General features: G+C 41.8%; 1 protein-coding gene across 3 annotated transcripts in view; it reads right to left on the reverse strand.

The window, feature by feature from the left end:
* Positions 1–15,256, reverse strand: part of dok4 (docking protein 4) — a 152,607-nt gene that overhangs the window by 88,763 nt on the left and 48,588 nt on the right. The window contains exon 1 of one of the 3 annotated variants that reach the window (XM_049561923.1): positions 7,670–8,009. The exons of the other annotated variants lie outside the window; for them this stretch is intronic. The gene's annotated coding sequence lies outside the window, so the exon portion shown is untranslated. Of the gene's footprint in view, positions 1–7,669; positions 8,010–15,256 lie in introns of those variants that run through there. 3 annotated transcript variants of the gene reach the window in all.

The raw sequence follows: 15,256 nt of genomic DNA on the forward strand, positions 1-15,256 counted from the left end.
AAAGCCATGGTATAGTTTACACACTGAATGCAGGTCTAATATTCCCTCTCTCTTTATCTCTGGTTTGATTCCCAATGACTCCTGAATATACATCTGAAAAACATCTCTCTCTTCAGCTGCTGAATGCCCCTCTATATGTTCACCAGCTAGTTGCTAACTTTGTCTTTCTGCTCTTTGATGCTGAGCAGGTAGTTTGCTGAGGGTTCATCACTGAAAACAGCTGCCTGCTGCCTCCATAATGAGGTGGATGAGAGCACTGAGACTGAACCAAAACAGTTGTGGGCAGTAAAACCAATTCTTTAAGGTGAAAAACGCTCTGTAGAGCTGACTGAACTGCAGTGCTGGTGATAAGTCTCGGTATGTTCTTCACTGTGAGCGACAGCTTTCACGTTACACAGTTATTTGACTCATTGCTACTGTAAAAATATTGATTACCGCAGCTTTAAAAAAATATTTCACTGCTAGGAAAGTGGTCCTTTCATAAAACTGGGCTGAAAGATGCAAATACTTTTTAATCAATGCTACATGACCAGAGAAACAGAGAGAAAGGGCTATGGCATTTGCTTTTACAGAAGAGGTAGAAAACCTACAAACACCAGAATGCATTGCAACACACCAGGCTAATAAACACAAACAATAAAGCAGCCAGCTGGTAACAATTTCATATTACAGAGGTTTTCTGAGAATTTCCCCTTCAAGTTAAGACTAGGCCCTTGCAAAGATAAATGTTATTCACAGAGCATCTTAGATCTTAAAAGAGCTCCTAAGGTGAAAAACTGTTGGGGGTAGGGAGGAGGACATTTCAGAGGCTTAAGAGTTTCGAAAGCAGAGGAGAAAATGGCAGAAACAAAAGAGGTCAGGCAAATATTCTCCAAACAATGAATGACAGTAAGGAAATGAAATGCTGCAGATTAGAAGGTGCAGGGATAATACATGTGGTTGATCTGACTGGGGATACACACACAATTCCACCAAACGCTACAACACCAGAAATAAAATAATCACAACACTAAGATATTTGGAAAACTCTAAAAACACAACAGTGCAGCAGTGATGACTTGGGTCTGTCTCAACCTTCCATCAGCAGAGTGATCACACTAACAATGACAACACTTTCACAGTCAGCAGTTCATTTCATTTCCACTGGGTGTCCACACCTTGCAGGCTCTTAAAGCGGTGTCTCTCTGACAACCAATCACATGTGTTAAAAAGAATGCATCACACCTAGCAACAGGGTCAACCACACCTCCTCAAGGTAAAAGTTTCTGTCTCTCCCTTGCTCAGAGAACTTTCCTAAATCACTCCTAAGCTATGACTCCTTACTAAAAGACTTTAGGCTAAGTTAGGAGCTCTGTGAGGATTCTCAGAGTGTTTGTGAATATGACCCCAGGGTGCTGGCAAGCTGGAGGGAAGTTTACCACAGTTCATTTCCACATACTACCCACATTGTTATGATACAGCTGCTTAAAAACCAACAAAGTTGCTTGGTGGTGAAAGGAACTTATCAAATTACCAACATTATGAACCTCAGTCCAATCCAAGTTCGCTGATTTTCAACTAGCTCTGTATCATATTAATATGTATGGTATGTGTACATAAACTGTGATAAACTGCCTTCTATCTATTCAGTGCTCGATACTCACCCAGATGATGTATTTTGCATCATTTGGCGCAGTTTCACTGGGCTGTTGCTCTGACTACAGGCTGTATTTCTATATTTCCACATTTTCATATCGCCCACCACCCATGCCACGCCCTGGGATACAAATGTATAGAAGTGGATAGAGAGAGCTCTGTGTCTCTCTCAAACTCAAACCTAACTCGAACAGACATATAAACCAAGATTCTGTTACTGCAGTGCCTATTTTTCGACTCAAATGTTTTCAGAAACATGTCTTAACTTACTGTTTATTTGGAATACAATATTGTTTGTACCAGCCGGCCACCATTGTGTCAACCAGACGAGATTGCATCACATCACCCACCAGGGGAGCGTTTACTGGTCTTTTCTACCTCTTGAGCAAAAGCAAATGCCATAGTCCCTTTTCTCTGTTTTATCTGGTCATGTAGCACCAAATTTCAAAAGTGTTTCTGTCTTTCTACTGCATACACAGCACAGTTTTATTAAAAGACCATCTTTCCAGTAGTGAAATACTTCTTTAAACTGTATAGGCAACCAACCCGTGCAATCATGCAACCCTGTCAGGTTTTTTTTTTGTTGTCACGTACTGTATATGAGACGACCTACATCAGGACTTCAGTTTAAGTTTATAGTTTCTTATCAAACCCAATGTGCTGTGAAGATGAAGTTTTATTTCACCACACTGAGCACGAAGCAATTTTCAGAATTCGGTCCCATTTCCATGAGAAAATTGACCAGTACGGCATGTGGCTGGTGGAGTTTTGCAGCAGGAAGGGTGGAGGGTGTACATACTGCTGTGACAGCTGACGTATGACGTCCATAAGGTGCTACTATCGTCTGTCTCGTAGCTATCTGTCACAATATTCTGTCACTCCCCTGTCTGCTGCCCTCCCTCCATCCATCTCTCCTCAGCGTTAACTCATGACCTCCTTTCATCAATCTGCTCCAGTGTTGCTCCCCAACTGCCAAAAACTACATGTGCAATGTACAGCGACATACATTTTTCTCAATAAAGAAAGTGTGTAAGTAGAAGAGCTGAAGAGAAGCTGATACAGACACAACTAAATCATCATCATAAGTTAGACTAAAGCTAAACGTGTGCACAAAGCTGTGTGCATGTTAACACAAGTCCTGCAAACATCATAAACCAGCGCTCTGTCTAAAGCCTAATTGTCACTGTGTCTGCGTGTAAAAACAGGCTGTGAGATGTAATAAGCCGAAATAACAGTATGGAGGACAAGACAAACACACACAGACACTCAAAACGTATCATCACAGGCAGGTGACTGAACACACTAATCACATTCTTTGAATTTGGACACGGGGGTTATTTTTGGTGTCAATACGCTGATCCAGCGTTGGTTAACAGACGAGTTCAGCCACCAAAGAGTGAGTGTTTCTGTAGAAACCGAAGAGAGCCTGTCAGTTTGAGAAATTCATTTACCTTTCATGCTTTAAATGATAATTTCACATGCACTTACTCCTGTACCGCCGTACAAAAACAATTATGGTCAGAGATCATTTTGTCACACTTACACTAAAATCTGGAACTAGATGCCACACTACATTGGAGCAATAACCTCTATTACACATTTCAAACAGGCATAAAAACACTATCTGATGGAAGGAAATACCTGCAACCACTGATTTAAATCGGATCCCATTTTGCTCACTCCACTTCAGTCCTCTACTCTGCCTATGTTTTGTTGTTTTGCCTCTGTCAGCTGTTACGGTTTCATTTTGTATTTTTAACATGTTTTTTTTTGCATAACAGGAACCTGCTGTAAACCAGTTTTTCAGGTCAATTTTAACTGTAACACACAATGTTACTTCCAATCAGCAGGAAACGCAGCAATGTCACAGTGAAAAAGCAACCACTTTCTGCTACATCATCGCTGCTGGAAAAACAGCGACAGGTCGCTACCAAACATCTAAGAAGCCGCAATGGCTTGCTAATGATTCGCTAATTGGGGGCGGCAGTAGCTCAGTCCATAGGGACTTGTCTTGGGAACCAGAGGGTTGCCAGTCCAAGTCCATGAACACTGAAGACACTGAACCCCCAACTGCTCGGAGCACCTGTCCATGGCAGCCCTATCAATCTGACATCTCTCCATTTAATGCATGTATAGGTCCTGTTTGAGCATGTGTGTGTGTTTCGGGCCTGTGTGTGTATGACAACAGAGTGAAAGAAGAGAATTTCCCCTCGAGGATTAATTAGGTATATCTTCTTCTTCTTTGTTGTTTGCTGATCTACAGCTTGGAAGGTATCTCGCCTTGGTTACACACTATCCACCATCCTCTCCATCTTCCAACGACAAAGTTAGCTCACATACTTTTTGACTTCAGAAACTCTGATATGTATGAAACATGCAAATGTAACATATTCTTGGTTTGCAGAAATGTTAAATGCCAACATTTTTTTCTGGCGACTGGGCCGAGAAAACTACAACACATGGAGCGACGCCTGCGAGCGAGTTCAGGCTGTCAACTCAAGCTGCACTGATTCACACACACACATCTTACGTCACTCTCCATATGTCAGCTACAGAACACAACCTCCCAATTTGGCTGACTATTTAAGCTGCCAAAATTTCCCAGCTCTCCCTTTGCCTTGACCACGCTGCTGCCCTGAATCAGTATTGCTGCCTGCTCTTATAGCCCCACCTCCACTCCGGTATCCACCTGCAGGCTTCGGCTAAGAGGGGATAATTAATCATCACTCACCAATATCTCATGTGAACATATCTGCGGGGAGCGATGAGGCCAAACTCTATGTTCTGCTGTTGAAATAAACATTTAAACGTATCTGGAAAACATCACTACAGCTGGAGATGCTGTGCAGAAGTACAGGGCAGATGGATAAACTGTTATTTAATTTTAATGCTGTTTGTAAGATTCATTGTTTCTCTTTTAGGAAGTAAATGAGTTTGGACTGATTTTTATCCTGATTCTGTGTTTTAAAATATTTAGTTTTCTGCTAGTGCCAGGGGACTGAGGCAGCCAGAGACAACACATAAAAAATCTTGCTTGTTTTAAATATAAAGTGTGTAAATTTGTAGATTTTAAGCAAATTTAAACTCAGAATTTTTACAATTAAAACTGACACATTTCCATTTTTTTCTTAATTAACATAAACTGAATATAATGAGCCCTTCCTAATTACTCTCACAGAGAAGAATCCATGTTTCGGGGTTGGTTTATAATACAAAGCAGAGGTGCTGGATAATTAGCAAGACGAGAGACTGCTACGGGAACTGTGTAGTGAAACTACAGAACTGCACCAGTGTGACTGTAGTTACTGTAGCATCACCAATTAAGCCATGTTAGAGAGACAGTAGGAATACTTAGCGTCTCTCTCTCCCTCCAATACAACGTAAAGGCTTGTTCAGAGCCTGAGCCAATGGAGCAGCTGTCAAAGCAAATTAGAGCAGGAAAAACACTGGAGAAAAGTCTCCCCCCTCCTCCTCCTCTGTCCTCCCCCCATCCTTTTCTCATTCTCCTTCTCCTGCTCCTCCTCACTATCCCCTCCATCCCCCATCTCCTCCTCCCTCCACCTCCCAACTGTATTCCCCTCTCTCCTCATTCACCCGGAGACTGAGCCCCACACACACATGCACACACCAGAATACAAATAATGTAAGCATGCATGTACATCACTCAGGATACACTGCTGAATGTTCTGCGTGCATACAAACGAGACAGCTTCACCCTCAGTGTGTGTGCACATCATTAGCGCTATAGATTACACACACATGACAACTGCGACAACTGATCCATTAGCAGAGGAGGTGTGCTCAGTAGTAGAAATGTGTTTGTGTGTGTGTGCGCGTCTTCATCCTCACAAGACACAGCCGATGCAATAGGCGTCCACACAGTAGACACAAACACTAATGCGTATATCTTCACCACAGGCATAACCATGCTGGTATGCTCTGTCCTCGTGTGCCTCAGACAGTAACAGTGTGGAAGATTAATCCTTCACCCTGGATGCCCTCACCTCACCTCCCCACCCTGACCCTCTTCTCCTCCTCTCCTCCTCTCCTCCTCAGCATTATCAAGCTCACTTCCCAAGATATTACCAGGATCGCTTTATGGCTGCTGAGATAACAGACACCGGCGGTTCATTAACAGCACTAACACAGGGGCTCCATTATCAGCCGGGGAGAAGTCCCCTGAGAAAACTGTACTCTACGGTACTTTCCAAGAGCGTTAGAAATCATACTATAGCACCATAAAGTGAAGAAAGCACCAATAATTTGCACAAGGTCGCAATAAATTCCCTTTTCTGTACAGACAAACCAGCTGATAATGACGCTTGAACCAAACAAATAGACTCAAACTGCTTTTAATGAATTGCCAAGGAAGGGATGACAACCCACAGCAGGTCGGTGCTGCAGCATCATTTCCCCCCCGAGATACTAAAGATGATGGGAGGTCACTATCTAAACTTGACCCACAGTCATTAAGAGTAACAGTAACACAAACAGGCAGGATGTGTTTGAATGAAAATACGAACATTTTGGATGCTGTCAACTTGAGCGACACTAAATGGATCTCTAAAATCAGTCTGTACATTTATTCTTCGTAAACACTTATTCTGTTGGAGCCTATCACAGCTGACATCGGGCGAGAGGCAGGGTTCACCCTGGACAGCTCACCAGACTATCACAGGGCTGACACATAGAGACAGACAACCATTCACACTCACATTCACACCTACGGACAATTTAGAGTCACCAGTTAGCCTGCATGTCTTTGGACTGTGAGAGGAAGCTGGAGCACCTGGAGGAAACCCACGCTGACACAGGGAGAACATGCAAACTCCACAAAGAGGGGCTAAAACCAGGTACACTCTTACTGTAAGGCCACACTGCTAACCACTGTACTATTGTGCCGCCCGAGACTGTACAATGGTTGGAAATACACTGAAGAAATATTGCCTTGTGTTGGAGCCCACTGCTGAGAAAAATCCAGATTTTTTGTTGCTACTGTTGTTTGTTTGCTTGTCGCCAGATTCCCACACATTTTCACGGATAAATCTTTCCCTTGACTTTTCAGGGACCCAAAATACAATTCAGCGACAATTTACAATGTATAACATGAACAGAACTGTAGAGTTTCCTTCACACAAAATGTTGATTATTATGTAAAAACAGACGGCAACCTTTTCCAGTCTAGTTAGTTATGTGTTTTACATTGTGTGGAAGGTTATCCACTGAAGAGTACTGTAGCAACTAATTTAATTACAACAAAATTCCATGACTTTTACAAAACTTTCGAAGATTTTTATTAATTCTATGACTGTTCCAGGCCTGGAAAAGAAGACTGTGAAATTCTATGACTTTTCTAGGTTTTCCATGACTTTAGGAACCCTGTTGTAAGGCTGCAACAAAGACTAATCTGCAAATATTTTTCTCCAATAATCAATAAATACAAATAGTTTGTTTTCACCAAATTTTGCTGAAAACCTAAAGATTTTCAGAAATATTCAGAATTCAGAAGTGTCCATAGAGCAGTGAACATACATAGCATGCCACAGCAATCTGGCATTTTTGCTTTGAAAATATTTCAACAACTAATTTGTGATAATTTTTTGCTTTTTTCTTGTCTTTAAATTGTCATTTAATCAACTTATTTGTTATATTTTTCAATAGGTATTATAGGTAGGTAGGTATTATACCACAGCAAAATCCTCCTCTGGGCTTCTAAAGATTTATTTTTAATTTAGTTTTTATAATAAAAGAAAAAGAAACAGTGAAATAGTGAAAACTTGCAGAAACTTCTGGCGTGAAGAAGCTGAAAATCGCTCAGCGCACAGTGATGTGACGTCGTAGATGAGTGATTGAAAAATGTCAAAAACTTTGATTAATATCACAACAATATAGCGCTGCTTATCATTTAGTAAATGCACAATATGAAGGCAGAATAAAGTCGCATCTCTCTGGCAGTGTAACGGAATTATACGGGACATGGCACACAAACATCCACAGGGTCAGCATCAACTCTTCAGCCCTCCATGCACTTTACCTGGCTGACAGCTGTGACCGTTGCTGAGCTCCAGAGCAGCGGCCGGGCGGGGTCCCGGTGCTCGGACGGGTCCCTGCACCTCCCCGCCTCCGCTGGCTCAATCCTCGGCTCCTGACCTTCCTGCTGCAGTGGCTCCACCGGCTCTGCTCTACCTCCCTCAGCTGCAGCACGCGCCACAGTTTAATCCAACCTGACCGGAGAGGAAACGCTGGCAGCTGTGTGTTGACGCACGGATGGTGTGTTATGGACGCAGCGGCGGTGCTGATGCGGCTCTCCGCTTCCTCTTCCTCCCTCTGTAGCGCTGAGAGTCTGCGGAGCTGAGCCGAGCCGTGGCGGAGCGGACAGGAGCCCGACAGGACAACACATACACAAAGACTAAACACGCCCAGCCGGCCGCCACGCTCCGACAGGACCCGCCCACTACCGTAATACTCAGACTAAAGCCTCAGTCTAAAACAACTTGGGACCATCCTAAATACATCTAGTGACAACTACAATTCCTTGAAGCTGTTCTCCAGTTTGTGCCTCTCATGTAATCAGTCAATGCCAATTCATAACCTACATCAACACCTATTTCACTAATGTGTGCAAATTTACTGTGGCTTTTTCAGGTGTGAGCTGGCTCAGGTAGAAGGACCAGACTCTGAGTCTACTTCATCCTTCAGCTGCGGACATTGTAAATTATTGACTTCATTAGTAGGGTGATATTGAAGCAGACATTTTAATGGGAAAATGAGTCACAAATTCAGAGGTAAATGGCCCCGATGGTCTGTTTGTGGTCAGGCAGACTACATGTCCCCCTTTTCCACCAAGATTAGCATGTGTACGCAGGTTTTTTAAACACTGGTGAACCTGCTAAACATAGGCGATAGACTCCTTTTCAGTTAATAGACCAGAGCTGTGTACACGGCTCTGCAGCAGACAAGTATGTGTTTTTGTGTGGGTGGGTTTGTTTTTGGTTTGTCACATTCAACACTACAGAAAGGCCGGAAAACAGGTTGGTGCCAGCAGAAAGCAGCACTACTCCTTTTTATATATCTCTTTCTTATTCAGACTCTTTCAGACTCGGTGCAGACTAATTTGGATCGATGTTCAAACACTGCTTTGGTGGAGGCAGACAGTATTTTGTGGTGATGTGTCATTGCATCTCGTAGGTAAAGGAGCCAAAATTAGTGCATTCACCAGGGTGTTGTGTTTCCATCAATGCCGATCAGAGCCGTAGCGCATAAATACCTGTGACTACTACAGAGTCACTTGACTAGGGTGAGAATACCTAACCTTTCCCACTGCATTAAAAAGTCACGTTAGCAGGTGTTAGCGGGTATTTTTCTGCAGTGGAAACAGTATCGCAATATTTTTGTGGAGCAATATTATGTCGTCACATAGTGCCAAATGTCAATCTTTTAAATTATATGAATTATTATATTACAAATACATATTATCAAGTGCTTTTTCCGTCCACTAGATACATTTTACTGCTGAAAAAATGGCGGAATTGACATGAACAGACGGAAAACTTTATCTTAGCAGATAAAACAGACACAAAGTTTCCCTCTGGGGACATAATTTACAGTTGGAAAACGTAATAAATTGCAATAAATTTTACTGCAATACTCCACATATCACAACATATTTAAAATCGCAATAATCCTGACTTAAGTATCGTGATACCCCTAACCACTACATCCCATAAAACTAAAATATTACTTTACCTGACTGATGCTATCAAATAACTTTTCTAACTAATCTTGGACACTCTACGTTGACAACAGCTAACAGTTACAACCTAATACTGTCATCAAAATTACATATGACCAAAAACTTGACATGCAATGTATGAATTAATAAAAAAGTTTATTACCATCAACTAAACATTTACTTCCGTCTGCTATGTTTCTGTGTTCGAACATTTTTACGTTCACGTGAATTTCCCTAGCTGGGAACTCATTTTTTCTATTACTCCGACACCACTTGAATGTAGAGTAACTTCCTGTAGTATTGCTGTCATTTGAGGTTGCCAGGCAACTAGGGATGAGCAAGTACAGATTACCTGTACCTGTGTCTGTATGTGTTTAAACTAACTAAATGATCTATAGCTGCACTCAGTATGGGCGGGGTTTAGACTTGGAGTGGGTGGAGTCTAATCGTAAAGTGTAATTTTAAGCCTGAAATCAACATGGGTTGACCAGAAGTCACTTTATTTATGATTTATAAGAAAACTATCCACAGAACAGCCTCATAATTATGCTTCAGATTATTTTGATCAGAAGAGTAAGAGATAAAACGAAGAAACTCAAAAGAGGATTTCCTTCATGACAAGTACAGATATTGTATACTACTTGTATTTACTGTATTTATTTTACACTTTATTCAATTCAATAAATCTTTATTGTTTCCGTAGGGCAGTTCTGGTGCAGCATAGAACAAATCAAACGTGGGAGAAACATACTGTACATACGACAATAACAAAAACACTATCAACAACATGTAACAAGAAACACTGTACATACAGCAACAACAAAGACACCAAGTAATATGTAACATGTCCATATACCTCCTTGAGGGCCTGTTGCAGAAAAAGAGGATTAAAAATTCTTTAAAAACTGCAAAGCAGGGCAGTTTGAGCCGACATGTAAACACTAAAATACCTGCAACAGATTAGTGAAACCATAAAAGCTGCTATAATTACAGTCTGCATGTTAGAAATCCACAAACCACTAAAAACTATTGCCATCAAAAGTCTCCGCACACACAGCAGTCTCCATTCTCCTGCCCTGAGACCTCCTATAAAAGCCCCGTTTTCATGTCAGATTATTTCCACTTGAAAGTCTAAATATTTGATATAAATACAGTAGGTTTTTTTTCTAAAATGCAAATTTACACATGACTGCAAAAATGATAGAGGCGGTGAGGTGAGGACAGAATACAATTCATGTCATCTCAACCATTGTGAATCAACCACATAATAGCCAGGCGGGTTATTATGGAGTTCCATTAGCCTACATGAGAAGGTCAGAGGAGCTCACACATCAATCGTGTGTGGCAACAGTACAGTTTCACTAATAGATGGTTTGAATGGGGTCAACTGTGAGACTCAGGGGAGCTGTACCAGTTACTATCAGAATGATAGATGAACACACTCACTCTCCTTCTCGCTCTGTTCACTGAGAAATGCTGATTGGGGAGCTTTCGGGTGTCGCATCAGTGCGTTACCTTGGATATGTTGGATATGAGCACCAACACCATCAGTCACCCTGACAGCCAATCAATTGGCCAGCCAATCAGGTGAGAGTATGAGTGAAAAATGCCGGTTGGTGGCATGATGCTTGGTGGCGCTGAAAGTGTGCACACCTGCTGGGCGCCGAACAGCTCAGGTCTGTCACTATCAAGGTTTCATCCTTTACAACGGGCCAATTAGGCAAGGTTTTAACTGATATGTTGGTCTGGTCCGACAGACAGAGTAACATGGGAGTCTCCTGGAAAAGGACTTGATTTTTCAGGCTTTACCTCGACAGTTTCATAGTTTTGTTGACTGATGTTGCCACAGTTCAGCCACAGATGTTTCAGCCTCCGTGGAGCTGTGGTAGTTGTCTCTTTGAGAACTCATACATCAAAATCTTGTTCCAGACAGGCCCCTTTACAGCTGAAAAATGCTGCTAACTGGTGAGCGACCGAACATGATGTTGTAGTGCTTGTCGCTGTGATGAAGTTAGAGTTAGAGCCCTTTTGCATCAGATGTTGACATTACAGTATTCCTCCCACTTAAGCTGCGCATACACAGTAGGATTTAAGCCCATTATAAAGATGTTTACCTCCAACTCCCACTGTACGAGTAAAACATCCAGGATGTAAAGCCAAAGCTCACGAAATGTGCTCACACTGTGTCATCTAATCATCGAGACACGACCTGAGTGCTCACACTGTACATGTAAAATAGTCAATAAAACGTCCCATTGGTCCCTGTGGGCCTGTTGGGCTATTGACAATTGTCAATCATTTGAGACCTCCAGGTCTGCAGAAAGGTAAAAGTTTGTTTGCTGGGGGAAGTGTGATTCACAATAACAAGAGGCATCCCAAGAAGAGGTTAAAGGTTAAAGATCAATATCTGCAAAATGGGTAAGTGCAAATTCTGATTTGTCTTTCTCTGTCGCACACACACACAGAAACACACACACAAACGTTAGCACGACAGCAGCATGAACAAACTATTGATTATACAATGTGCAATTGATTGAGTAAGAAAAAAGCCACTGATGTTGGAGAATCAACTCGTGGTTCTGCATCAACTGTGCAAGAGCCTGACAACGTCTCATCAAAACTTTGACAAGTTAGAAATTAAACTGAATGTCCGATAGCTGGTCGGAAGCAGCTGATTGGGCCATGATCGGTCCTCGCTCCCTCCTGTATACTACAAGGCAAACAACACCAGATGAAGCTAAAATTCAGGCTGACACTAAAATGAGTAACGTGGCTCAAAAATCGGGTCTGAAACGGGCTCAAATCTTACAGCCTTTGCTTAGCTCTAATGGATAGTATCCTGTAAAGCCTTTGGACTGTGGAACATTACAATGTCAATATGCTTTTCATCCAAGGGTCGGCTATAATCAAACGACTAATTATACTTCAGAGTTAATGGACCATATGGTGAACAGGATTAAGAAGTAAAATATCTACGAATCATTTTAGATTCCCATTCAAATTTGAAACATATGCAAAAATTGTGATCAAGGTTGCAAAAGCAAATTTACTGTACATAGATTTAATTCAATGGGGGTTTACTGCTGTAAGAATTGTGATTACATAGCTTTTCTGACCTCAGCTGCAACATGCTTTGACATTGCTAACACAGAACAAAACCCGCCAAATAATAGTCAGAAATGACTCCATACTGCTGTTGTTATTTCTCTTTTCTTTTTAACTGTCCTCCATGTAGCTTTTTTTTTAAAGAAAATTTTAAAAGAAATATATGAAATAACCCTACTAAAAAGGTAAGTTTGTATTTTTCAAGTCTATCTGCTCACATTTATCTGTAAGATGAAATAAGGTGTGGTCACTGTAATCGTTTATACTGATTGTGAAGTGATCAATTCATTCTACACTGTAAGACGTGGAAGACAAAATCTGCAGTCCTTGTTCTGTGTAAAAATGCACTGGAAAGTTCAGCTGAAGCTAAAATGAGGTTTCAGGAGTCAAGTCTTTAACTTGTGTGTTAAGTCCCAAACAGCTCAAAATGCACCCTTCACAAATTGTATGTTGTTCAAAACTGGTTACAGGCAGGTAAATGTATTTGAAAAATACATGCTTTTAAGAATATGCATGTGTTATTGTCAAATCAACTTCACAACACTGAAATGCAAACTGATCAGGCTTGTGTTTGTGTGTTTTTCCTTTGGCACACTTAATCATTTGTAATTTCTGAGCTGCATGTTTAGCAAGTCTCCATTCAATCACGGCAAAGTCTTTACATCCATACTTAATGATCTGAGGCATCATCTGCTGTCTGTTGGTCTGCGCTGACAAACACACCTTTTACCGCCTGCTCCCACTGTGTGACTGGTTGGATTGATTCAAAATCTGTATTTTTATGGAAAGGAAGAATGATTACAGCAACCAATAACTCCTTCAGTGCACAAATGGCATGATGTAGGACTCATTATGTGCACTGGGTTGACAAATTTGTGCTACTACATTGCTGCTAATGTTAATGTCCTCCCACACACTGTTAATGAACCGCACTGCCACTTTAAAGTCACTTAATATGTTCAATGTCACATTCAGGGAGACCTGAGACTGTGAGCCATCCACACACCTGAAACAGACAATGTCTTATTCACTTTTCATGCCTATTTATCCCTTGAATCTGTATCTACATTTGATATTTTTAAGCTTATATTGTATTTCTCTTATGTAGCTTGGTACAGCACGGTGATTCTCGCTGTACATCTACCATGGCAATAAAGGAATCTGAAAGTAATATATAGTGTATTTGAAAAATGTCAAACCCATGTTTTAAAAACTGTTAATAATTATAATACCAATAAAATCAGAAATCAGAAATCATTATATTCTATACAGAAGATCCTGCTGGAAATGGAGGGGCGCTGTATTAGAAGAGTTATGGTTCAGTTAATAACAAACCATCATCTCTACAGTATAGACAGGTTGTGTGTGTGTGTGTGTGTGTGTGTGTGTGTGTGTGTACATGCACACTCAAGCGCTTGCATGCACATGTGTCCCCTGGTGTCTGTTGAGCTGTATAGTGATGACACAGTGGAAACTTCACACACACAGCCCGACATATCACTCCTTCTCTCTCTGCCTCTCTCTCTCTCTCTCTCTCCCACACACACTCACACACACTGAGCTTGGCACTGGGACTCATTGGCACCTAAGATGTAGGAAGTGAAGCGCAACAGAGCAGCCAAGTCTTACAAGTATATAGAGGAAACGGACAAAACAACCCCCCAAACACCCGAATCCCTCCCACACACTCACACAGACACGAGCGTGAAACAAATACCCAGAAACAAATTCAAATATGAAAACGCTGTATCAGCGAATACCGGCTTGACCATCCCTCAGAGTTTATGACATAAAGAGAGAAACAGAGGAGCGGGTACAGTGAGGTGGAAACAGTAGGGCTGTGTGTGTGTGTGTGTGTGTGTGTGTGAGTGCGTGTGTGTGAGACACAGAGGTTTGGTGCCAGTGAGCTGATAAGGGTGTGATAGCGCTGACACAGTGAGGAGCACGGGACAAAACACAGATATGAAGACTCGCACTGACAGGCCTCGACGACACACACTTTGCAAACACAAACAAATGCACACGCTCACATGGACTCACACACAAAACACACACACACACACACACACACACACACACACACACACACACGGTGAACAGACTGCAGGGGTAAATGTTGACACTCTCTTATTTATTTCATGACATATGTTCCTTCTTCGCCTTCGCTGCGGTGCTATCAAATGAGTCTGTTTTTGTGAGTACCAGTGTATCAGAAGTGCGTGTGTGTGTGTGTGTGGCTGATGTAGAACGTTCATAAATGGGTGTAATGGGCTCCATATGGTGAAGTCGAAGAGCTGGAGCAGAGTGTGTCTGGGAGAAATATCACCCCTGTCTCCACCTTTCACACACCGCTGAGCTAACACACACACACACACACACACACACACACACACACATAATACAACTTCCTGTGGGGATAAAGATGCTGTTTCTCCAGACGGTGTTTGTGTGTTAGTGCAGCGTGTTGTCAAATGGAAATAATTAGAAGGAAACACAAAATTATCTTTCATGTGATGAGGAAACAAGCAGAGAAACAGGAGAGAGGGAAAGGAAGGCAACATATTTAAGAGGGAAAGAGTGAGAGAGGGGAAGCAGAGAGGTATAAGTAATTATAATATACTGTATGTGTATGCAGTGGTGGTCGGTACAAAGCAGAGAGAGTAGGGCGAGCACTGTACGAAAATGTAACTCACTCAGTGGACTCAAATCTAAGTACAAACAGGGCTGGAGTGAAATGGAATACGAGTAACGGCAATAGGGATTTAAAACAAAAACATGAGTAAC

The sequence above is a fragment of the Epinephelus fuscoguttatus genome, linkage group LG2 (assembly GCF_011397635.1).
Source record: "Epinephelus fuscoguttatus linkage group LG2, E.fuscoguttatus.final_Chr_v1".
Lineage (NCBI taxonomy): Eukaryota > Metazoa > Chordata > Actinopteri > Perciformes > Serranidae > Epinephelus > Epinephelus fuscoguttatus.